The sequence below is a fragment of the Balaenoptera ricei genome, chromosome 5, assembly GCF_028023285.1.
Source record: "Balaenoptera ricei isolate mBalRic1 chromosome 5, mBalRic1.hap2, whole genome shotgun sequence".
Classification (NCBI taxonomy): Eukaryota; Metazoa; Chordata; class Mammalia; order Artiodactyla; family Balaenopteridae; genus Balaenoptera; species Balaenoptera ricei.
The window spans coordinates 77,525,449-77,552,346 of NC_082643.1; the positions used below are offsets into that span (position 1 = coordinate 77,525,449).

At 42.1% G+C, this 26,898-nt stretch overlaps 1 protein-coding gene across 3 annotated transcripts in view; it reads left to right on the forward strand.

The window, feature by feature from the left end:
- Window positions 1-645: 645 nt before the first annotated feature.
- The window catches only part of RBM47 (RNA binding motif protein 47), a 164,375-nt gene continuing 138,122 nt past the window's right edge, over window positions 646-26,898 (forward strand). For all 3 annotated transcript variants that reach the window (XM_059923158.1, XM_059923159.1, XM_059923160.1), the window contains exon 1: window positions 646-1,165. The gene's annotated coding sequence lies outside the window, so the exon portion shown is untranslated. The remainder of the gene's footprint in view (window positions 1,166-26,898) is intronic.

A 26,898-nucleotide genomic window follows, 5' to 3' on the forward strand; every position in this document is an offset into this window, starting at 1 on the left:
GGCTTGGTCCGCGTGACGTTCCTCCCCGTGCTCATCCAAGCGGTGCTCTGCCTCAGGTAAGGACACTCTGGGAGGTTCTCCCGTCTTCAGGCCCTCCGTCGAGCTCGCGGTGATCCTACCTGGTCAAACGACTTCTTTACTAGGGGGGGAGAACGGGGGTGGGGTGTACTGATCGGCTCGTGATTCAACAGCTGGTTCCTTATTCCTCAAACGTGGTTCTGCTTGGGTTCCCTCAACAGCCCAAAGGGGCCAGACGTCTGATTCAGACAGATGTCCTCAGGTGGAGCAGGTGCCACTTCTGGGGCTGTTTCTGGCTGTCTGAAATGGATGTGACTTTTTGAGCGGGGAGAGAAGTCTGTGAGGTGAAGTCCCCAAATCTCTCCCAGTCAAGACAAGATTTTTTTTTTTTTTAACCTTCAGCAAAGGTATCTGCCCTCCTAAAACAACAGGAATGTTGCACTGGCCTTCAGCCAGCGAAGGCTCAGCGAGCAGGATAAAATTTCAATGCAGATTTACGGGAAGTTGCCGGTGCTGGGAGTAAAAATCTGGTTTGGTGAGTTTAAGGGAAGGGAGTAGACGAGAGACAACCTTGCTACTGTGAGGCGCAGAGCCTCGGCTGGGGGAGGGCAGAGGGAGGAGGGGGGAGGGAACAGGGAAGAGCTGGAGCCGAGACTCTGAGCGCTCCCCGCGCGCAGCGCCGGACGCAGCAGGGCTCCCTGGGCCGCCGGTCTCCCCCGGGTGAGGATCCGACGCCGCTCTGCCAGTGGAATCGCCGCGCTTTCAAGTTCACGCTCCCGCCAGGAATTTAGCCCCAGAGAGCTGCCTTCTGGTTATCGCTCCTGCTTCCCACTTTGGAATGTGCAGTTTGGGACAGTGAGAAGCCGGGGCTCGGGGAGTTTTCCTCGTAGAGAGTTTCTCTCTGCAGGTTTCCAAGGTTAAGAAATTCTGACAAACTGGAATTCCCAGAGCCTGGGAGTTAAGGCTCAAAAGATCTGTTGCTTTAAGCGGCGCGGTAGGGAGTAGCTGGACACTCCTTATTTTGGTTTTACATTAAAAAGAGGGAGGCCGAGAAGATGTTGTAGGTTACTTCCTAGCTCTGTAAATTGCTACCGGGCTGTGAATGGTGTTAATTTCTGAAGTGGGCGACTGCAAATACATAACAAAGGTAAGGTAGCTTTGGGCAATCCTAACTACTGTCCCTTAATCTTCCATTTGGGTCCTAATTTTGAAATCTTGTTTTTTTCTCTTTTTAGCCCTTGTCTCCCCTCATTCTACCATCCCCCCTTCCGACTCTGGTATATTTAATGGGAAAGCAATGGTTTATAAAAAGATTTTAAAAGCGTCAGCTTCTGGAAAAGCAGAAAATCATATACAGTCAGCCCCCTCGTTTCCTCTGGTGATGAAACCTTTTCCATACAAGAAACAGACTTTTTTTTTTCGCTCTTGAAAGCATACGATTGGGCCGTCCAGAGGCACAGGTGACTTTTTAGACTCAGATTATTAAAGTGAGATTGAGGAAACCTTTATGACAGCCGTCTCGCTTAAGTGAGTGGTAAGGCGGGGGTGGGGGAGGGTTGCTGGGGCGTGTGATGTCTTCTTGTACTCATTTACCTCCCAAGGTAACACTGAGTACAGGCTTAGTTGTTTAAAGTTAAAAATTCAGTCTGCATAGAAGCGTAGAGTTGATGAACTCAGACAGCTGACAAATCAGTCACCGGATATTTAAGAAATCAGTTAAAATAAATGAAGTGGAATTCTTCAAATAAGTGATTCATTTTTTTATTTAGGTAAAAGTTCATATACTCTTGGGTACTGTCCCAAGGCATTTGGGGATGAGGCTTCTTTCTTGAAAGCTAATCAGAGATAGTGTCCTCCAGGTACGCACCCATAGGCTGTACTGATTTGAACGAAAAGTCAAGCAACTTTTTTCTAGTGGTGTTGTAATGGCTCACTCAGTTTTCTTTAGCATGAATGTAGGTTAGAAATGTGTTCTTTCAAACTTGTAATGCTGGAGTCACACGAATTTTTTAGGGCAGAGAAAGCAAAGGGTTGACAACACAAACATGAAGAGGTTACCACAGTTTGAAGGACCATTGCAATTTAGACCAAGAGCGTCTGAGAATTGCAGGTGCCAGTCCTAAAGAGTGAAAGGTTGTCAGCAGAGTAAAACACAACCTCTAGACAAAGACAAAGCCAAGTACCCAGTCAGGGCAATGAGATAGCATTTTGCGGGAGTTTGTGTTGCTATTAATTTAAACCATAATCCTTGTCAGATTGAGGATATGAAATCTTGGAGGGAAACAAAACTAAACCAGTCTGAAATGGAAACAGGAGGAAGGAAAGAAAGAAATTTGGGTTTTTGTATCCTTTCTTGTCTACCTTAGCCTTCACCTTGTTCTGATACCTTGGGCTGGCCAAGAAGTTCATTCGGACTTTTCCATAACATGGTATGGAAAACCCGAACGAACTTTTTGGCCAGCCCAATACATACCATTGGCCTCTTTGACTTAATTACTGCACACAGAGAGAATGAGGAATCAGACATTTCACAAGAGCCCAGCTCATTACTTCAATATTTGTTAAAGGAAGAAATAAACTGACAAAAACCAGTCTCCCAGCCTAACTCTGCCATGCTTCTTTACCTGACTAGGCTACACTTAAATTCTGCTCAAGAATCTTTTGTGAACATATGCTGAAAATGAATCAAATTTTGAAGATTTATTATCTTTCTCTTAGTTTTTGAGTTTTCAGAAACTTGTAAGATTGAAAACTCGGCATCATCACTTTACTCCAATCTCTATAGTTTTAATTGCCAGTGTATTTTTGATTCCCTACCTGTGCTGCTGTAGAGTAAATTTTGCCCAAAACAGTTGGTGACGCTGAGGATGAAATCAAGATAGGAAGCAAGGAAACTATATGCTTCTGGACACGTGTCTTCAGTACTTGCTCTGACTAGTGTTTAGGACTACTCCCATTTTTTTCCCTCACATGATAAGAGCATTCAGATTAGACTCTTCTCTTTGGTTTACTAGTAACAGAACCTGTTCTCAGTAATTTAAACAAAGATTAGAAGGTTAATGTAGATGAAGTTATTTTCTTACAAAATGAATTTGCTTTCCAAATTCTACTCCTGATCTGTTGATTAAAAATAAATCACGTCCCAGATGATTGAGCTTTGACTGCTGTAGGAAAGTATTTGCCTGTTTCAGACAGGTTCCCATCTCCACATTTCAAGTTCCTTCTGATTTTTCAGGACTGGATACATGGGTGCTGGTGGGAGGAGGGAGGTCTCCTCAAAGTTGGACCGAGGTTCAAGTGAAACTGTGATTCAGTTTTCCCAGAGGACGCATAATCCTAGAAAAAACTTACTCTGAAGAGGACTTAAGTTTGGGATTCATAAGACTTAGAAAAAGGATAGATTTTGCATGAATCTAGAATTTGTGTGCCACACGTTTGTGAAATTACAATGAATATGTAAATGCAGTTTAAAAAGTGTTTGTCGGAATGATTCCAAGTTAAAGGTTATATTGGAACATTTCAGCTACTGGCCTTATTAAGAGATATATTTTTCCTCTTGGGAGCAGTCTCTGTGTCTTATGACGATGTTGATTTTCTGGTTTAATATTGTAAGACGTGTGTGTTAGTCAAAACAACCACCTGCTCAGAGCAATTGCTTCAAAGGACAACTGGAAAAAGATTTTCAGTAATGGCAATGCAGGGATGACTTGGGTTATGAGATAGAAGGCCTTTAGAAACTCCAGAGAAGAACTAGCATAGAAATGATAATAAGTAATTGTTCAACTGCTACCTCAAAGTTGTTCAAAACGTCTCATACGGAGGGATTTAGGGGGAAATGGCACCCTGCCACTTTTTGTGTGTGGTCCTGAATCATCTTGTCAGTAAAATGCTCCTGGGATGGTCTGAGCTTGCTTTCTGATTGTTTCTGCTCCTTTCATATTTGCCTCCCCTTCTATTCTGTCAGCCTCTGTATGGGAGAAAGGAGGCAGAGGGAAAGGATATCCTTCCCTTGAAGTCAGTGTACCCCCTCTTTTCAGAACCTCTTTACTTTTTGCCCGGAAAAGGGGGCAAGGAAGGAATTTTCCAGTGAAAGTAGAAGGGGAGAGAGTGTCTGGAGGAATAAAATGCCAAGAAACAGGTGAGCTCCAAACCCTGTTAAGTAATGTGTTCACCCGAAAGCTCACATGGAGATTATCGATGCCCTCCAACTATTGCAGGTGAACTGGCAACTGTAGGAATTTGAGGCTCACCCCCTTTTTGTAATTCAAATGCTCCTAGTGCACTGCAATAGATGGCTCATCTGAATGAGTTCAGGATGTCATCTCTAGGTACAACCCAAAGTAAACCGATTACAAAAGGCACAAGCCTTTCTTTCAACTACGCTCCACTCTGCCTTTCCTCTACTTTCTGCAGTGGTTTAAGGACACCTGAAAAAAAAATCACAACTTAGTTTATGTAATTTAGGTATATACTACGAGCATTCTTTTTCATTGTGGATGTTGAGTCTTTGTCATCTTAGGAACTTAGTTTATGCAAAAGTGATTTGTGGGTGTGTTTAGATGTAAACAGTTTATATGTCTGTAAAATACAAAACATGAGGAAACTGATACTATGATAGAAATGCTCGACTATATTTTATAGTTTCTCTTTTTGGTAAACCCTATCAGGTTTTAAGAGTGGGGTCATTTTAGAAATCAAAAGAACAATCTACCTTTCTGAAGGCCACTTAAGAGAGATGACATCAGAAGACAAAGGGCTGGTGTAACCCTGAAAAACCCTTTGTGATTTTGAGAAAATATCAATCCTTTGGTCTCAGCAGATTCCGGGTAGTGCAAAATGTATACTTAAAATTACAGCCATTTACATTAATCAAGAAAACAATCGCCGACCTCAAATCATGATATTTGTCTTTGGGAATACTGTATGTTTGTGGTTCTTAGGAACATGGCGGCCCAGTGCCAAGACCATAGTAGGTGGGTGTATGTTGATGAAAGGGGATTTGCTGAGAGCGTTTGCCTCCTGATTATGCGCTGCTTTGTCTAATAGTCAATTTTGCTCATATTCCTTGAGTTTCCACCTACTGGGGAAAAAAACAACCTGATCTCAGAAGCAATGGATAATCCACATGTGAGTGAGCAAGAGTTAACTATACATAACAATGGGCAATGGGTGGATGTGCAATAAATGTGGGGCATTGTGTAGCTGAAACAGGAACAGGACACTTCTACCTGACCAAGGAAATGACAGCCTGTAAAAATTATAATAAAAAATATTTACCTTTCAGAGCACTGAGATCTGGCTCAATCATTTTAAGCATTACACATCATGACAAAAGAAAAAAAGAAGTATTTAATAGAGTGAATAAGATTTTTTTCAGATGTTAATTCTCTTAGGTCAATTTGATTGCCATTCTGAAAATGTGTATTTGGGCCTTTTGAGCTCAAGTAAAATATTCATGTTTCTGAAAGTAGGGATCCGTGTCCATGATGATGATAGCACTGTGTCTTTTGAAAAGACAGCTTAAATAATATTTCTTTTTGTTTGCTGTCATTTATTTTTAAAAATAATAACATGGTTCTTGGTACACCAAGCCCTTGCCAAGATTAAGCCCATCTTCTCAGTAGCCTTCTCAAGACAAAGTTGCCTTTGTGTAACAACTGGGAGGATTTGGTGACACAGAAAACTCAGTGGGGCACTGCATGCAACTTATTATTAACAGAAAATTCAATGGCCTGATGTTTTTTCTGTTGCTGTTATTTTTATTCTACCAGCTAATATCTATGATATATTTCTCCATGCAGATGATCTTACTATTTTATTTTAGACTTTCCCAGGGAAGAATGTAGTGGTTGAGAATTTACGTTGGAATTTAGTTAGATTATAAAAGGCAAAAGCTGCAGCATACTGATGCAGAAGAGGACTTGGCTCTGTGGGCTAGTTTGTTCTGGGGGTAGTCAGCAAAATTTGGTCACGTGGAGGGAAAGAAAAGGTAGCTAGCCGGAGTGAAAATGACAACCTGGGGGAAAAGGATGACCATTCACATTAAATTTAAACTCCATGGGGAAGTGGCTAAGAACACAGTCTACCTCGGTTCAAATCCTGGCTTGGCCACGTATGGGCTGTAAGTAGGTTACCTAAATCTCTCTGTGACTCAGTTTCCCCAACTGTGAAATGCCTACCTCACAAGGTTGTTACAAGGATTAAATAAATTAATCTACTGTGTAAACAGGGCTTGGAACAGTGCCTGGTGTGTAGTCAGTATGATATGGTACATAGTCAACATGATATACGTCATGTTTGGATGTCTTTCTGTGTTTGAATTCTTATCTCACTACCCTACTCCTTTCATGACCTCTTCTGCTGGTTGAAATCCAGGATTCTCTTCCTAAGATCACTCCTTTTGACCAAGTGCCATTGCCATTATAGGCAGGCACTATTTTTGCAAGTTTCTTTTGGTTTTTATATCTTAGTTGTATGGAGAAAATGTAACTTAGAATCACCAAGGTGCCTTTTTCTTTTCTCTCAGAGAGCTATATGATGTTGATTAGAAGCAAAAAGAATGATGCTATTATATCTGTCAAGTGAGAGACTGGCAAGTGTCTTGCTGAAAACAGAATATAGATTCTGGAAATGGCTAATGCAAAGTAGAAATATTTTGTGTAAAAGAACTTAATACAATACAGCAAACTTAAGTAGGTCCTATTATGACTTTTGTTGGTTAGTGTTAACTGGTCATAATCATAATCACAGTATGAGACTTTCTCAGAACTGCCACAGTGTCTTATCTGTGCACTTCTCATGGTATTTTATATCACTTACTACTTGTACATATACTGTTTTCCCTGCCAAACAGAAATTAAGAGGCAGGATTTTTGGCTGAATAACATTTGCATCCCTCAATGTTCCTATTTTATAGTTCAGTGCTCAATAAATAAAATAAGAATTTCTTTGCCCAAATTCATTACCATCTAAAATAACAGCATTTTTGCGTTCTATAGGCATGTATTATGGATCATATTTATTTGGATGACTTCTACTTTTTTCCACAAGCATTTTAGCAAAACTTGTTGGATAGAATATGATGGAGAGGTAGTGAACTCAGAAAGCAACCAGAATGGAAGCCTTCTCCACAGCTAAGCCTCTGAAAGCGTGGCAGGATGGGGGAGGCCAAGGGTAGGGAGGAGGTGAATTGTTGCAGTGCTTAGGTGCCCACCACATTGTTTAAAAGTTTATACCTCTTTTTTCTGCTCTTTAACATCCTTTGAAAGGCCCAGACTTGTTACTAGGTAATTATGAGAAGGGGAAAAATGCATTTTGTCAAAATTAGAAGGAATTTATTAGATAATTATAGGAAAAAGTGCATTTTCTCAAAATTAGGGAGAGTGAACAAAGAGATCCACTGAGGAAGAACAATACCAAGTGAATATATAGCTCTGTGAGCCACAGTGGTGTGGTGTTTCCAGTGGGGCTGCTGGCATACTCTTGGCTAAGGCAAAGACAAGAGGAAGGAGGGCAGGTGGCTGAAGAAGTATTCAGAGAATTGCCTCCAGTGAAATCCTATTTGCAGAGCAAAGGGAATCCTGTAACAAGCTAGCTCTAACCAGCTGGTGCAAACAATAGTTTGGCCCAGGTGCCTCCTTGGCCCTTTGCCCTACATTGTGGGTTCCAGGATGCACCTCAAGTTATATGTAGAGTTGCCAACGAGTAAACAGAAACTACTAACTCCGAGGGTACTAATGAGCCCTGGAATTTGTGCCTTGTATCTACAGTGGCTCCATATTCATAGACAATCACTCCCAGCAGATGAGACCAAGCCTGGGAAGGCAGGGATCTTGGAATATTCTCCCAGCATCCTTCCCAGAGTGGAATCTAGGAGTCACTCCCGCAGCGGGACGTGTAGGAGGCCCACAGACTCTGAATCAAATGGTAACACCCATGTTTTCACACATCCTAGTAATGTGTGAAGGGTCTTGCCCTTTCCTCATTGGCTAGAGATCAATGAAATTGTCAGGGGAACTGCAGTCTGCTTATCTGTTCTCCCTGCTTCCACCTTTGCCCTTTATCCCATATGCTTGGTTCTTGACTCAGTATCCAGAGCGACTCATGAAACAAAGTCAGATCATGTCAATCCCCTGCTGAAAACCTTCCAGAGCCTCTGTGCCTCCCTCAAAAGCCACATGAAGCACTGCCTTTCTAGTCCCATTACCTCTTTAATCACACCTCCTACCGCTGACTCTGTTAGCACTTTGCTTTAGTCACAGCTTCATGCCCCCCGTGGCCTTTGCAGTCTTTGCTCCCTCTCCCTCAACCATCTTCCCCCAGTACATCCACGGTTCACTTTTTCACCTCCTCCAAGTCTTTACTCTTTCTCCTTTTGTCTAAGACAGCACTTCCTCCTTCCTATTGGCACTCTCTATCTCCCTACCCTGCTCTATTTTTTCATACAGTACTTCTTTCCATGCTATATGATTGTATGGCTCATTGTCTGTCTCTTCCCCACTAGAACATCTGCTTCATTTATTGATGTATCCCAAGCACCTTAGAGCAGAGTCTGCCACAGAGTAGGTACTCCATAAATACTTGTCGAATAAATAAGTAAAACACAGGCTTTTACACAGCACGGGTATGACTGAAAGCGTAGTACTACTTGTGTGTTCTACTCAAAATACAACCACAAACACATCTTTCTGAGTAAGCATGATTTTTTTCCCCCAGACCTCTCCTGTTAAGCTGCCATATTTTCTCTGGTTTCTCTGGTTTCATTATTTTCTGTGCCACCACGAGCCCTTGATGGAGGCCGATGACTAAGTAACGAGCAAGGCACAGCTAAGTGTGGGGATGGTGCAATCATTTCAGCACTTCTCTGTTTCCAAATCAAAGCCTCCTCTTTGGCAATCTTTCTGCGATTTCCATCTGAAACTTACAGCTCTGTTTTGAACAGAGTCTTGTGAATTGCATGCCCTACAGATAATTGTGCTTGACTCACTCATGTTCCTATATTGTTTATCACTTTTTCTATTGTCATTTAATTATAATTAATGATTGTTCTGAAAGTAACTGTCAAGACAACTTGTGTGTGGTTTTTTTTTTTTAAACTGTCTCTTTTGACCTTTGAGATTTTGCCAAGTGCCAACTGCTGCTACAGGAGTCCATCTAGATTTTTTCTCAATCGCAGGGCTCAGTTAAGTATTTTCCCTTGACCTGGCCTGAAACGAACGCTAGTGTCTTTGTCTGAGTTGTTAATGTTTCCCCAGAACCTTTTACAAAACTTCAGTCCTGCCTTTACCAACTGGCACAACCCCTCTCTGATCTGTCCTACTGGTTTGCTAGCCCCTGCCTCACTTTCTCCCTCTGCACAATTTTCCTTGGTTTGGCAAAATTGCATTTCTTTGGTCTTGGAGGTACAGCTCCCTCTGTGCGTCCACCTGCCATTTTTAGATCTATAGCTCTGTAAGGTACTTCCTCAATGGCTGGTGGAATCCTGTGACTACTAGGCTTGGGGACCCTACAATCGGTCTTGAAGGTGAGTGTACATTCCAGGAAGGTTCTTAGTAGTAAACAAACAAACAAAACAAACAAAATATTATGTAAATTCTGCTGAAGGTACAGCATGAAGATCCTGGCTTTATTTATTTATTTATTAATAAATTTATTATTTATTTTTTATTATTATTATTTTTGGGCTGCGTTGGGTCTTTGTTGCTGTGCGCGGGCTTTCTCTAGTTGCGGCGAGTGGGGGCTACTCTTCCTTGTGGTGCGCGGGCATCTCATTGTGGTGGCTTCTCGTTGCAGAGCGTGGGCTCTAGGCACGCGGGCTTGGGTAGTTGCGGCACGCGGGCTCAGTAGTTGTGGCTCACGGGCTCTAGAGCTCAGGCTCAGTAGTTGTGGCGCACGGGCTTAGTTGCTCCAGCGACATGTGGGATCTTCCCAGACCAGGGCTCGAACCCGTGTCGCCTTCGTTGGCAGGCGGACTCCCAGCCACTGCACCACCAGGGAAGTCCAATTCAAGAAATTTTAAAATATTCTCAGTATACCTAATAATCAACTAATATTTCTAGTACTTTCTGCAAATCATTTTATTCCTTATCATATGTACTGAATAGGACATTAAAAATGGGTAGCATATAAATGTTAAATTAGACCTGTTTTTAACAATATACTATATAGATGGAGCTAGTGGTAATTATTTATGAGTTAGAAAAACTTATCAAAATATAGAACTAGTAAATAGGTATACTTGAAAAAAAAGATGAATATAAATTAAACTGGTTTAAACCAGACATTGAAATGACCTATTTTTTTGGTATAGACACAGATTCAACTGTTATTTATTGAGTAGCTGCTATGTGCGAGATACTGGTACTAGGTATGCAGTAGAGGACAAAAGTTCTCTGCCCTCATGGGACTTTCTTTGGGGATGGAGATGGGATTCAGTACCCTGAAGGAACTGAGAGGTACTAGACAATAGAAGGTGGGACTCTGAGCTGGAGTGGTCCGAGATGGCTCCTCTAGGGATGTGATGCTGAAGGTGTCTGATGGAAGAAAAGGTCTAGAAGGTGTAGCATTTATGATGGTCCTAAGGCTGGAAAAAGCTGGGCATGTTGAAGGACATAAAGGAGGCCGATGTTGCTGCATTGCTGGGAGCAAGGAGCAGAGAGGCACGGGGTAAGGTCATGGGGGTAACTGAGTCCTATAGTATGTAGGCCCTTCATGACCACGGAAAAGAGTTCTGTTCCTCCTGAGCCCAATGAAAAGCCAAGAAAAACAATTTACTTGTTAAACAATAACTGACTATTGGGTGAAGACTGAATTGGAGGGAGGACGTTGTGGCAGACAAAGCGAGATTAGAGTCCCTTTTTGAAGTTGGCAGTGAAGGTGGAGTCATGCTGGTCAACTGGGTGCCGTTTCTTCTGTGCACCCTCTTGCCTTTTTTACAGTCTCGGTTCAGCTGTGGTATGGGTTTCACCAATGGCTGGCAGAAATAGCAAGACTTGGTGATGGCCTGGATGTAGGGTGGAGGGAAGGAATGAGGATTCTGGCTGGAGTTACTGAGTTCAATGGGGGAGACCAAAGGAGAACAAGCTGGAGGGGGGCAGAGGGAAGCAGGAGCTCAGTTTGGGGCATGTTTACTGAGATGCCTGTTAAACATCCTAAAGAGATGTTGAAAGTTTCCCTTTTGTATCCAGCACTTCTAGCAAGAATGAGAGCCACTTATTATAGGCAACTATTTTGGATTTCATTATATTTTTTTTCACTCTGTCTAAATTTGCACATATAGATAAGGTGTGTGACCTTTATTTATATATCACACATGACTAAACAGTATTCGAACAAGAAATGAGCATCTGTGGTATATAGGAAACTGTGATGGGGGATGGGTTAACACTGAAAATTTTAAAATATAGTTTTAGCCATTAAGAATCTTCTAATTCAGGGCTTCCCTGGTGGCGCAGTGGTTAAGAATCCACCTGCCAATGCAGGGGATACGGGTTCTGGTCCGGGAAGATCCCACATGCCGCGGATCAACTAAGCCCATGCGCCACAACTACTGAGCCTGCGCTCTAGAGCCCGCGAGCCACAACTACTGAAGCCTGCATGCCTAGAGCCTCTGCTCCGCAACAAGAGAAGCCACCGCAATGAGAAGCCCGCGCACCACAAGAAAGAGTAGCCCCCGCTCGCCGCAACTAGAGAAAGCCTGTGCACAGCAATGAAGACCCAACGCAGCCAAAAATAAATAAATAAAATAAATAAATTTAAAAAAATTTTCTAATTCAAATTAATCCTATATATATTCAATATTTCAGTATTAATTATATGTTTGATATTTGCATTATATATTTAACATATGCTACCATATTATAAATATGTATGTGCTAAGATGATTAAATATTATATATTTAATATATTTAGTATAGAATACATATTTAATATGTGTTGAATTTACATTAAATGACATGTTTAATATTGAAAACTAAGTGTAAATCATGCATGAACAAAGACTCATTCCATATTACGGGTGATAAAAAGGAAATATTACAACATGAAATACAGTGGATCTCCTTTGTGAGTTACAGCCACTTAGAGGCATGCAAATTCATGCTGCAAATATTGGCATATACAAATGGATCCATTTAGGACGTACAAATATATTTCTTGTCTCTTCCTTACCTAACTTTACGAAGGGTCTGCTGCACTTCTGCACAGTATGTGAGTGGAAACTGGAAGCCAACACGGACACACTTTAAACTACATTGTGAAAAGCTGATTTGTATCTCTAGCAAACCCGTTTTTTTTTTTTTATAACTTTTAAAAAAAAATAAATTTATTTATTTTATTTATTTCTTTTTGGCTGTGTTGGGTCTTCGTTGCTGTGTGCGGGCTTTCTCTAGCTGCGGCAAGCGGGGGCTACTCTTCCTTGAGCAAGCTTCTCATTGTGGTGGCTTCTCTTGTTGCGGAGCATGGGCTCTAGGCATGTGGGCTTCAGTAGTTGTAGCACATGGGTTCAGTAGTTGTGGCTCGCAGGCTCTAGAGCGCAGGCTCAGTAGTTGTGGTGCACGGGCTTAGTTGCTCCACGGCATGTGGGATCTTCCTGGGCCAGGGCTCGAACCCGTGTCCCCTGCTTTGGCAGGCGGATTCTTAACCACTGCGCCACCAGGGAAGCCCGCAAACCCGTTTTTTGAGCTTCTAGAGCAAGCAGTTGGGGATATGATAACGAATAAGACATGAGGCTTTTGGAGCTTGGAGGGATGGAAACTATATCTGTACCACCACTGCAAGCACTCCTCCCCCACCAGTGGTTATTCTAAAAATAAAAAATAAAAAGATTGAGCTTATATTTCCAAATTTGTAGGAATAAAATGCTATATTGTGGTTTGAAGCAATGGAAAACTCTAGTCCAAAGAAGTAATGTTTTGACAGTCATAAACCATTATGAGTGAGTGGACATAGGAGAGGAGGTTGATAATGTTTTGCAATCACAGCTATAGAAACTGTCAACGGCTGCATCTTTTCATTCTGGTATGTCAACACCAGTGGAGCCCATGAGGCATAATCAAATTTATTGTTGCTTAATTGGGCCAAATGGTGTGGTTTTTGGTTTTGCATAAGATGGGTCACTTTTCAAAAGGATATGTAGTATTTGAAGGTTTCGCATTTATTTCAATGCTGTTTTCAATAAGGAAAATACTTTGGTGAGGAGCTACTACATGTATGTGCCTATGGTAATGAATCATATAGAGAAAAGGGGAGTTGTGTTTGAGTAATTGCTTAACAGCCACCTGTAACTGAATACGTGAAGTTGAAAGTTGAAAACAGAAAATAATAATGGCTCCCAATAATAGTTGACATTGAAGGAGAACCTACTGTAACGCCAGGCATGACTTTAATCAGAACCAACTGTAAGAATTAGGTCCTCAAGCAGCTTGCCCAGGGTAAATACTGGTCAGGATTCAGATTCTTGTAAGGTTTCCCAAATGAGGTGGGGTTTGGGAAAGTCCCTGGACCAGGACCAGTCTTCTTACTAAGATCTTCCCTCGGCTTAGCAGACAAGTGACTTTGGACATGGCAATTTACCTCATTGGCTTTCAACTTCTTTGCCTTTAAAATTGGATAGAAAGGAGGGGAGATTTTGGACTAGACATGTTTTGCACAGGCCCCAAATTTCTCTAAGTCTTTTTTTAAAAAATAAATTTATTTATTTGGCTGTGTTGGGTCTTTGTTGCTGCGCGCTGGCTTTTCTCTAGTTGCGGCGAGCGGGGGCTACTACTCTTCGTTGCGGTGCGTGGGCTTCTCATTGCGGTGGCTTTTCTTTTTTATTTATTTATTTATTTATTTATTTATTTATTTTATTTATTTATTTTTGGCTGCATTGAGTCTTCGTTGCTGCACGTGGGCTCTCTCTAGTTGCGGCGAGCGGGGGCCACCTTTCGCTGCAGTGCGTGGGCCTCTCGTTGTGGCTTCTCCTGTTGCAGAGCACGGACTCCAGGCGTCCGGGCTTCGGTAGTTGTGGCATGCGGACCCAGCAGTTGTGGCCCGTGGGCTCCAGAGTGCAGGCTCAGTAGTTGTGGCGCACGGGCCTAGTTGCTCCACGGCATGTGGGATCCTCCCGGACCAAGGCTCGAACCCGTGCCCCCTGCGTTGGCAGGCGGACTCCCAACCACTGCGCCACCAGGGAAGCCCGCGGTGGCTTTTCTTGTTGTAGAGCATGGGCTCTAGGTGCACGGGCTTCAGTAGTTGTGGCACGTGGGCTCAGCAGTTGTGGCTCGCGGGCTCTAGAGTGCAGGCTCAGTAGTTGTGGTGCACGGGCTTAGTTGCTCCGCGGCATGTGAGATCTTCCCGGACCAGGGCTCGAACCTGTGTCCCCTGCATTGGCAGGCGGATTCTTAACCACTGTGCCACCAGGGAAGTCCCTCTAAGTCTTTTTACTTTCATTGTTCAAATCTGTAAAAGGTTGCTATTCATAGGATTTCTAAAGGGAAGATCAAGATGGTGGGAGTAAATGAGGATGGGGCATAGGGATGGATTAGAAGGGCAGTCACCCTGGCATTAAGTCACAGGAAGAAAATGGCTAGGTTAGATGGCCTGTACAAATCTTACAGAGTTCTTACAGGCTTGATTCTTGATTCTTGAATCCCATTTGAGGTAGTGAATATTGCTGATATATAAGGTGGCTCTAGACCAGTGGTTCTTCACTGGGGGAGATTGTCCTCCAGGGGACATTTGGCAATGTCTGGAGACATTACTGGTTGTCACAGTCTGGGAGGGGCGGAACACTACTGGCATCTCTGGGCAGAGGCCAAGGATGCTTCTAAACATCCTGAAGTGCACAGGACAACCCCTTACAATAAAGAATTATCTGACCCAAAAGTCAATAGTGCCAAGGTTTGGAAACCCCGTTCTAGGTGAGTCTTTGCTCTCCACAACCACTACAGTCTATACAACAAATAGTGTTCCTGCCTTTAGTTTTTAATAGCATCCATCTCTTTTCTGAAGATTCAGGGTCAGAGAAGGAATTTGGGGGAGAAGGTCAGTGACAAAGCCGAATTGAACTCTGTTCTTACGATGCAGGTGTTCACCAGCAGCCTGCTAGAAAAGTTCTCAATAGTTTATTTCTCCCTGGGACTTCCCTGGTGGCACAGTGGTTAAGAATCCGCCTGCCAATGCAAGGGACACGGGTTCGATCCCTGGTCTGGGAAGATCCCACATGCCGTAGAGCAACTAAGCCCATGCGCCACAACAACTGAGCCTGCGCTGTAGAGCCCACAAGCCACAACTGCTGAAGCCCGCACGCCTAGAGCCCACGTTCCGCAACAAGAGAAGCCACCGCAATGAGAAGCCCACTCACCGCAACTAGAGAAAGCCTGCACGCAGCAATGGAGACCCAACACAGCCAAAAATATAAATAAATAAATAAATTTATTTTTTAAAAAAAGTTTATTTCTCCCTTTGCCATGGATTCAGTGCTTAATGTCAGTCACTTCACTCTTGCCTTCTCAGGTTCTGAGAATTTTTCCTTAGGTACAACTGGATGTCACTACAATACTTGCAGTATTTTGCTAAACTTTTTTTTTTCTTTTTGAGAGGCGTCTTGGTCTTTATACTTCCAGAATTTTGCTATACTTTTTTTTCTTTTTGAGAGGTGTCTTGGTCTTTATAAATTCTAAGAGCTGGGCTTAGAGAAAGTTTGTTAGTAGGGTCTTTTCAGATGTAAAGATGCCTTCAGTTTAAAGCTTTAGGTTAAGAAAGAATGAAGTTGTCCTGTGCTTTATCAAGTCTGTATCTTGGATTCATCTAAAAAAAAAAATCTTGTACAATGCTTTAAATTCCATGGAGAGAGAAGATCTATATTATATAAATACATGCTGGTGATTGATATATAGACACATTGTCAGCAACTTTGGAGAAACAACAAACATTCAAGGATGTCTAGAAATGAACATGTATTATGCTGACATTTTCCTCTGAAGAAACATTTTGGTCAATATGTGATGTCCTATAGATTTGGAGAAGAAAGATAAATGGATTTAGATTTGCAGTTGTTGCTGGCTGAGGGAAGCTTAGTTTACCTAGTTTCCATACGAAATTAATTACAAAGAACACCTTTTGTGTTATGCTAGGTCAGGTCATTTAAGGTCACAAAAGCTCTGCAAATACCCAGTTAGATCAGGGCATTTGCAGGCTTCATAGGATATATTTTGGACAGTGTAATTCATGAATTTCTAGTTACACTCTTTGAATGTCAGTTAGATACAAACCCTAGATGCCATTATGTCTACACACCCACACATTATGGATTCATGATCAATGAATTCATTCAAGTTCCAGGGAACATATCTACATTTCCCTCCCTTTTACCTTTAAGATCAACTGGTTCTACAATTTACTACGTCTCATTAAAGAAGTGCTTATTTTTCTTTGCTCTAAAACTAACTTTCAGGCTTTCTAGAGGGAGCTAATTTAACTGCACCCTGGCTCTCTTGGTCCTTCATGCTTTTGACATTTGAGTCCTATTCCTTTTTTTTTTTTTAATTAATTAATTAATTTTTTGGCTGTGTTGGGTCTTCGTTGCTGCGTGCGGTCTTTCTTTAGTTGTGTTGAGCGGAGGCTACTCTTCGTTGCGGTGCATGGGCTTCTCATTGCGGTGGCTTCTCTTGTTGCGGAGCACCCGCTCTAGGTGCGTGACTTCAGTAGTTGTGGCATGCAGGCTTAGTAGTTGTGGCTCATGGGCTCTAGAGTGCAGGCTCAGTCGTTATGGTGCACAGGCTTAGTTACTCCGCGGCATGTGGGATCTTCCCGGACCAGGCCTCGAACCCGTGTCCCCTGTATTGGCAGGCGGATTCTTAACCACTGCGCCACCAGGGAAGCCCCACATCCTATTCCTTTTCAGTCTTCATCTTTCTGTTCTCAAGAGGCTTGTGTCTTGTATGGAAGGCCAATACCCAATGCCTGATTATTTTAGTTGCTCCTCTCATGATATTGGAGATATAGAGATACACATCTCATCTGTGATATTTTTGATGTGATGGAAAATTTTCCGAATTAACCTAAGGTGATCTGTGGTTTTGCCCAACTATCAAATAACACTTTCAAGTTTGCTTCCAAAACTCTTCTTGAAAGTTCTGTGTGTTTTGTTGGCCTTTTTTGGTAGTAATAACTCCAGCCGTTTATTCATTGAGTAAATACAGGTTCTATATCAGGCATTGGAGATACAAAATGGATAAGAAATACTCTGGGTTCTTAAGGAGCTCACACATGAGGCAAGTCATGTAAGGAAAAAAACACGTTTTTGTATTTTCTATGGTAGAGGTATTTGTTTACTCATCCAATCGATTCCCTAAAAACCATTTATTTTGTGTCTACATTTATCTAATAGAAATAAGAAAAGATCTATTTTAAAGGGGCTTATAGGCTAGTACAGACAGACTGACAACATTAAAAATGAGTGCCATGAAATATTCTAGGTGCTGTTAGGGATCAGTAGCGTCAGTTTAACCTGAGGAGGCATATGCGGGGGGAGGGGTGGGGGGAGCGTGAACTTTAGGGAACTCCTCATGAAGACAAGACCTGTAATACACTTAACATTCACATAGCATGTGTTAAGTGCCTGGTCCTATTCTAAGCACTTTACAAAGATGAACTCATTTAATTCACATAAAAACACTATGAAGGGCTTCCCTGGTGGCGCAGTGATTGAGAATCTGCCTGCCAATGCAGGGGACAGGGGTTCGAGCCCTGGTCTGGGAAGATCCCACATGCCGCGGAGCAACTAGACCCGTGAGCCACAATTACTGAGCCTGCGCGTCTCTAGCCTGTGCTCCGCAACAAGAGAGGCCGCGATAGTGAGAGGCCCGCGCACCGCGATGAAGAGTGGCCCCTGCTTGCCGCAACTAGAGAAAGCCCTAGCACAGAAACGAAGACCCAACATAGCAATCAATCAATCAATCAATCAACCTTTAAAAAACAAAAAACAAAAAAAAAACACTGTGAAAAGCGGTGCTGATGAACGTAGTGGCAGGGCAGGAATAAAGACGCAGATGTAGAGAACAGACTTGAGGGCACGGGGAGGGGGAAGGGGAAGCTGGGATGAAGTGAGAGAGTGGCATGGGCACATATACACTACCAAATGTAAAATAGATAGCTAGTGGGAAGCAGCCGCATAGCACAGGGAGATCAGCTAGTGCTTTGTGACCACCTAGAGGGGTGGGATAGGGAGGATAGGAGGGAGATGCAAGAGGGAGGGGATATGGGGATATATGTATAAATATAGCTGATTCACTTTGTTGTACAGCAGGAACTAACACAACGTGGTAAAGCATTTATACTCCAATAAAGATGTGAAAAAAAAGAAAACACTATGAGGTACATACAATGATTATCCCCATTTTATAGACTAGAAGACTGAGCTGCAGAGAGGTTCAGGAACTTGGCTAGGGTTACATAGCTTGGTAAGGGCAGAGCCAGATTTCAGTGCCAGGCGATTTGGCTCTGGAATTAGATGTGATTCTTGAATGAGTCTTGAAAGAGACGCAGAGATATGAAAAACAGGTAGTTGCCAATTAGGGGGAAATCCCTAACCCCAGAGAGAGATGAGGCGAAGAGGCAGGAAGAAACTGTAGAGATAAGAATTTTATCTCATGGCCAAAGCATGTAATTTATAGAAAGTAAATAAAAATGCAAACTGAAAAAGAAGGAAAAAAATCACCTGGGTTAAATTTGTTAAATTTTTTGTACCTTTCCTTTAAGCTCTTTGGGTAATGTATTTGCATTTTTTAAATAATTAATTAATTAATTAATTAATTTTTGGCTGTGTTGGGTCTTCGTTTCTGTGCGAGGGCTTTCTCTAGTTGCAGCGAGTGGGGGCCACTCTTCATCGCGGTGCACAGGCCTCTCACTACCGCGGCCTCTCCCGTTGCGGAGCACAGGCTCCAGACACGCAGGCTCAGTAGTTGTGGCTCACGGGCCCAGTTGCGCCGCGGCATGTGGGATCTTCCCAGACCAGGGCTCGAACCCGTGTCCCCTGCATTGGCAGGCGTTTTCTCAACCACTGCACCACCAGGGAAGCCCCATGTATTTGCATTTTTTTCACATAGTCCTCGAACCATACCACAAGTCTGTATTACTGTCCTTCACGTTAGCTCACTTAATCTTTGCACCGTCCCTGGAATATTCGTAGTCCCCATTTTACAGAGGAGGAGACTGAGGCTGCATGAGGAAACAGCTTAGTTCACATGGAACCCACAATCTAACCCAGGCGTTCTAAACTGATGTTCTGGTTTTTTTCTATTTCACACCTGCCTCCCAAAACAAAGGTGGATATAAAAAGAGGTATGGAAATGTATCCAAGACACTGCAGATAGCTCACATGTTTCATGTCATCTTGTTTTTCCAAATCAGCGATGACAGCAGGATTAGCAGACTGACTCTAAGGAATGTTCGTGTAAGACACTCTACTTCGTTCAACGGTGCCATGCTTGCAGGATTTCTGCTACTTGTGTTTACTTCATAACATGTGCTCACCCCCCCACCCCCCCGAGTGTGGCTTCTTTGCCAGGATCTTACTAAGAATTGTACCTGCTTTACTGACAACGGCTTTGGCAGGTCAGTGATTATCAGAGCAGAGATTGTCATTGCTCCAACAATCTCTAAATTCAGGACTTGCATGTTTGCCAGGCACAAACAAGCCTAGTTGACAGGAGAGAAAACGAAATCCAAGTCTAAGCTTGTTTCATTCTCGATGACAAAAGAAAGGACTTTTTATGCTGTTTTGTACATGGTCTTAATACTCAACAGGGGTTGGGCCCTCGTGTAGGGGCATGAGATCTTTGGCTACTGGGTTGGTACTTTAGAGCCTGTACGCTTGAGGACCTAAAGTACTCTCTGAGCCTGCTTTTCCCTCAAATGGTCATGTTCTGCTTACTCTGTCAACCCGACCGGCATTTACTGGAGCAACTACTGGTACTGGTCATTCTGATCAATTCTGGGGAGTTGTAGATGAACCACCCACTCTCCCTGCCTTCAGGCTGCTCACATTCCAGTGGGGACAGCTGACCTCTCCCACCTTACTGTAATACAACACGGCATGGGATTTGGACCGGGAGCCCTGAGGAGGGGACAGTCAGGCAAGAGAGGGGTCTTTTAGCTGGATTTTGTTGTTGTTGTTTTTTGATACATAATTCATATACCATAAATGTCACCATTTTTAAAGTGGAAAATTCAGTGGTTTTTAGTAAATTTACAAAGTTGTGCAGTCTAATCCACCATCTAATCCCAGAACATTTTCATTACCCTAAAAAGAAACCCTGTGCCTGTTAAATAGTCATTCCCCATTTCCCTTTCCCCCACCCACTGGCAACTACTAATCTACTTTCTGTCTCTGTGGATTTGCCTATTCTGGACATTTCATATAAACAGAATCTTATAATATGTGGCCTTTGTGTCTGGCTTGTTTCACTTTGCCTGTATGTTTTCAAGTTTCATCTATGTTGTAGCATGTATCAGCCCTTCATTCTTTTTTTTTTTTTAAGTATTTATTTATTTATTTGGTTGCACTGGGTCTTAGTTGTGGCAGGCAGGCTCCTTGGTTGCGGCACATGGGCTCCTTAGTTGTGGCATGCGAACTCTTAGTTGCATCATGCACGTGGGATCTAGTTCCCTGACCAGGGATCAAACCTGGGCCCCCTGCATTGGGAGTGCGATGTCTTAACCACTGCGCTACCAGGGAAGTCCCTTCATTCCTTTTTATGGCTGAAAATATTCCATTGTATGGATGTATCATATTTTGTTTATCCATTCATTAGTTGATGGAATTTGGTTTCAGCTGGATTTTGAATGAATGGACACGTTTTTGCAAGGCATAGAAAGGAGGGTGCATTTTATGGCAGATAAAAACCATCGTTTAAATTAACACATATGTATGTGGCATAGTACCTGTGGAATGCCAGGCACATCTCAAGTCCTCATTACAACCCGGTGAGGTGGCAAATGAGGCAGAAAGACAATTTGCCCAGGTTACCAGCCAGTAAGTGGAGAGCTGGGGACCAAATGCAGGCAGTCTGGCTTCGGAGTTCACTGCTCAACCACCCAGTCGAGCTATGAAGCCAGGGTCATGGGACAAGGCAAGCCTAGTCTGAGGAGCTGTCTAGGGCAAGAGGGATGCAAGAGAGCGTGACAGATGAGGCCGGACACTGGGTATCCTGCACTCAGCGCTTGTCTTTGTAAAAGACACATCTGACTGCATCATTCTCCTATTTAAAAACTGCCCCTAGTTCTCCATCTTTTTATATTAGTTTCCCAATGCCAATTATTTCTTGCTACCTTTATACTTTTCCCCATACCTATATTTCACATATATCATTGTTTAATATTTTCTTTAAATCAACTCACTTTAGTTTTGCTTATGCACATTTACTTAAAGTGGAACTTTATCTCCCTTCCTTAACTGGAAAAGCAGTATTTTTCTAATGCACATTTAAATAAACCAAACCATTAAGATGAAATGCCTTCACTCATTGCCACCTAAAAGCAGCTTGCACACCAGAAGGGTGTGTCATACTTATGGAGAAATTGGGGCTTGCAGGGTAAGGTTTGAACACTGTACTGGGCCCTTCAAAACCCTGCTTCAGTCTATGCTTCAGCCCCATATCTGGCTCGTACATAAAACTGCCCTGTGTAGTTGTCACATCAAACATGCTTCCCTCCTTCTTGGACTCATCATGCTTTTTCATGACAACATATTGTTCTTTTGACTGTCTCTCTCCATTCCTCTTCTCTCTCCATTCTTCCTTATCACCAGCTCAAATAATTCCTCCTCTTTCAAGTCTTCTCAGATCCTCTGGGTTCCTCCAGAATTTGGCTCTAAGATGTCTTACACTGCTGTTACTTTTTTAGTGTGTCACTATTAGATCTGAGGTGCCTCAAGGCTGGGAACATTATTTGTTGAATGAATAAATGATTGGTGAGGGCCAAAGAGGAAAGACCTTGAATGTGATGGTGTTATGAACAACAACATTCCCAAATGATAGAATGTTTTGAAACAAACAATGTGATCGGTCCTGTTTTTAACAAAACTAAGTGGAGTTTGTTGTATGGAGATCGAAAGGAAGGGTGAGATCCTAGAAGCAGGGAGACAAATATAAAATAAGCCCTGATTAAAATGCCAGGTGCCAAAAAGAGGACCCACTAAATCTGAAAATATATATAACTTACGAGCCAGCAATTCCACTCCCAGGTATGTTCCCAACAGAAATCTGTTATATATGTTCACCAAAAGAAAAGTTTAACAGTGCCCTTAGCAATATCATTAAAAATATCGCCAGACTGGAAGCAGCCCAGATATCTATCAATAGTAGAAATAGTTGATTTTATAACTGTGGTATATTCATTCAATAGGATGCTATATACAATGAAAACAAACAACTATTACTACATGTAAAAATATTTTCACAGCTCACAAACATAATTTTTAGCGGAAGAAGCCAGGCCCAATAGAATATATATTGTAAGATTCCCATTTACATAAAGTTCAAAAATAGACAAATCTATGGAGTTAGAAGTCAGGGTAGCTGTCGACCTTGGCTGGATGGTGACTAGAAGGGCACATAAGAGGGACCTCTGGGTGCTGGTGACACACATGTTCAGTTTGTGAAATTCATTGAGAAATACTCTCTTAACCTGTGCATTTTCTGTGTATATATATGTCATACTTCAATGAAAAGTTTATATTTTAAAAAGTGGGAAGAAAATAGAAGCAATTACCAAAAAATAATTTTTTAAAATTAAAAAGTCTTGTTCCAGAAAGAAATAAACAGCATACTAATGAAAAATAGCAGAGAAACTAATGATGAATCTAAGATCCTCAGCTGCTTCTCTCAGTTTTCATTCGGCTTCGTTGTCTTGGGATTTATTATCGGCCATGGTTTAGCTGTAAAAGTAATAACTACTAACAATGGCATTTTGTTTTACAACATTTGAACCATATGGCGTCATTATGCTATTTCATCTTTAGAACATCTTCTCTGAGGGTTCATTATCATCCCCATTATCCAGATGAGGAAGCTGAGGCCCAGAGAGATTTCTTAATTTGCCCCAAGTCACAGGACTAGTAAGTGACTGAGCTGAAACCATGTCCTCTAAGTCCCGTCCACGACTCAGGGCCACATGGGATTGGCGGTTGTACTTGAACTTTGAGTCTCCAGGAGCGGAGAGGAGCAGAAGGAAGCTGGCACTAAGGGAGGGAAGAATGGTGAGCCATCTACATGGTAAAACCACAATGGAAGCTTTGTGACTCATTATGTCAAGCCAACAAACAAGTAAAGCAAAACTTTTTTGGCATGTAAGTTAAATCCATTGTTCTTTTCTGCTTAAATAATTAGGGGCTTAAGTACAAATTAAAGGACCTCAAGTTAATAGAGAGAGAATGCCATTGATTTGATTGAGTTGTAATTGAAAATGTTTTTAGCTGCTTCCAGTTAGCTTTCAGCAAACAAACTTTCCATGTGTGGTCATGGAATCATCTAAGCATGTTTTCAGTTGGACAGGACCACAGGGGGTTTCTGGTTCGACATTCCATCCAATGTAGAAATGCTTCTGCAGCATTAGCGATAATCATGATCTGATAATATGTGCACTGAGAGTTTGCAGTGGACCAGGGGCTCATTACAGCTGTCTGAGTTGCTGTTGTTAATACCCCTATTTTACAGATGAGCAAATAGACTTCAAGAGGTTAAGCGATTTGCCCTAAAACACACAGGTAATTATAGCAAAACAGATTCAGACACAGGGCTTTCTGACTCCAAACTTGAAGGGTTTTGCTGTTGTGCTTACTTTACTGTTTCCCTCTTGGCCTTGAATTCCTATAGTGATGGGTGCATCATCATGATGCGTCATCCATGAGACACTTCAGGCTAGGAATGGAAAACCCTACTGGGAAGCTCTTATATTTAGCTGGAATCTTCTTTCTTTATGCAGGAATGAAAAACTGAAAATGATGTAATAGGATAAGAGTATAAATTAGCCAATTTATAAAAACCCTTTGAGTTATAGCCTATTTATAAAAACTTTCATCTATGGGGCCTAGTTTTGCTCTCAAGGTAATAATACAACTTAAGATTCCTTCTTTTGGGTGACAGTCACCACTACAGAATTCTTTTTTTTTTTTTTGGCTGCACAGCATGGCTTGTGGGATCTTAGTTCTCTGACCAGGGATCGAACCTGAGCCCTCAGCAGTGGCAGTGTGGAGTCCTAACTACTGGACCGCCAGGGGATTCCCTCTCCAGAAATTTTAAGTGAGGGATTACATTAGTCTGTAGTTACCAGAATGATGCAAGGGCTCCAATTATCTCTTGGTGTACAATAAACTACCCCATTTCTTAGTAGGTCAAGCAACCACCAATGAATACCTGTCATCTCTCATGATTTGGGCAGGGCTAAGCGGGGAGATTCTTCATGTTAATACATGCATCAACAAGGACCTGTTGGTGATAGTCAACTTCTGGCTAGTCTGGTCCAAGGATCCAAGATGGCTTCACTCACATGCCTGGCACTCACATGCCTCAAAGCCTCTATTTCATAAGGTCTCTCCTACAGGGTAGTTGAACTTCTTCCATGTCAGCCAAGCACTCCAAGGGTGAGTGTACCCAGAGAGGACATCAAAGCTGCCAGTCTCTTCAGGCCTGGGCCTGGAAGCTGGCACAGTGTCACTTTCAGGTTAAAGTAGGCACAGTGCCCACCCAAGTTCAAGTGGAGGGAAATAAACCCCACCTTTCAATGGGAGGACTGTGTCAAACACTTTGCAGCAATTTTTTAAATAATTAATTAATTAATTTTTGGCTGTGTTGGGTCTTTGTTGCTGCGCATGGGCTTTCTCTAGTTGCAGTGAGCAGGGGCTACTCTTCTTTGAGGTGCGGGGGCTTCTCCTTGCGGTGGCTTCTCTTGTTGTGGAGCACAGGCTCTAGGCACGTGGGCTCAGTAGTTGTGGCACCCAGGCTCTAGAGCGCAGGCTCAGTAGTTGTGGTGCACGGGCTTAGTTGCTCCGCGGCATGGGGGATTTTCCCGGACTGAGGCTCGAACCTGTGTCCCCTGCATTGGCAGGCGGATTCTTAACCACTGCACCACCAGGGAAGCCCAAATTTGCAGCAGTTTTAAATCTGCTGTACTAAGGATCAGCGTAACTTAATCCCCATTTTTCTGGGTTGGAGGTGGTACTACCTATTTGGGTTTGAAAGTCCTCCTGCTGAATTTATTATTTTCTCTCTTTTGGGGTATTTGAACTTTAGGAACTTCTTTTCCTAATAATTATTTTATAGAACACAATCTTTATCAGTTCTAATTATTTGCTGAAGTTAAAGATGATAAGCTCATTGGTATTATAGTCCTTTAAGGACAGATTCTCCATCTGACTGACAGACAAAAGACTTGCTGATATAATACATTTGCAGTTTAAACACATATGAGTAGAGAACAGAAGGATGCTGGAGATTGGGTAGAAAAAGAATATAGAAACCCTACATCAAAGAGTTTTTATAAATAGCTTAATTTATACTCTTATCCTGTTACATCATTTTCAGTTTTTCATTCCTGCAGAGCATTTGTGGTGTTTGTGATGTTTTGATTCTTTAAAACAGCATTTTAAAGTTCTGTAATTTTGGTCAATGATATTTGTTTCTGACTTTGTTTTCCACTAGAAATTGAGGCAAAATTCAGTAGTTATTTTGCTACTTATATTAGTAGAAAGAATTAATTAAAATTATTTCTAATCTTTTGATCCCTGTCACACTAACTCTGCTATGCAATAATACACTAAAGAATTTTCAGAAAGCAACTGTTGGGGACCTAGCCTAGCTCCCTGCCTTAAAAATGTGCCATTTTGTGGAGTTGCGCTAGCAGCTGGTATACTAAATTGACCAAAAGGTGCTGTTTTAGAAAACATAAAATGCTTTAGGCAGAAGTAAAATCAAGATGCTTTGGTTGAGATGTGAATTCATTGTTGCCAGGTGCCTAGTTCTTTGTGCTTGAGATCCTGAGGAAAATCTTATAGTGATTCAAAAGCTGAAATAGGTTTTTATGGGCAAATATTTGTTTGTTTAATTTATTTTTTACCCATATAGTCATTACTGCAAAAATAGAAATGAACTTGAGCACACTCATTTTATGTGCCTTTGCTTTCACTTCTATTGAAATATTTCAGACCTCCTGAAAAGTACAAGGAATGGTATTTTTCCAAAGACCCCTGTGTCCCAGAGCCAACATAGGGAATAAAACATTAGAAAATTGAAGCCCCTTGCAAACTGCATCCCACCCCCAACCCCCTTCCTCCCTTCACAGGAAGGGTCTCTACCCAAAATGCAGGTTTTATCATTCCCTGGCATGTCTTCTTGCCTTTACTACCTATGGTATGAACCCATAATTAACATGTAGGCTTACTTAAGGGTTGGGAAAAAAATCAAAAGACGATCTTTTGTTTTTGAAAATCGTATGAAGTTCAAATTTCGGTGTCCATAAATAAAGTTTTATTGGCATACAGTATAAAAACATATTGTCTCTGGTTGCTTTTGTGCAATGTGGCAGACTTGAGTAGCTGGAACTGAAACTGTATGGCCTGCAATGCCTGAAATATTTACTATTTGATCCTTGCAAAAAATGTTTGCCGAACCCTTGTCCAGCATTCACACACACATGAACACAGAGTAAGTAATCTGGCTAGAGAAAGGTTGGTGTATAGGTCTATGTGCCTTGGCCGGGAGCAGGCTGAAGTGGACAAAAGGCTTTTTTTGTTTAAATAACCCAGAAATTCTCCTTTTCTTTTGTCTCTTGACGAGAGCAATGATTGACCTTTCCCCTCCCAACCCCCATCCCCTGAATGATTATATTTTGTTCCTCTGCTCT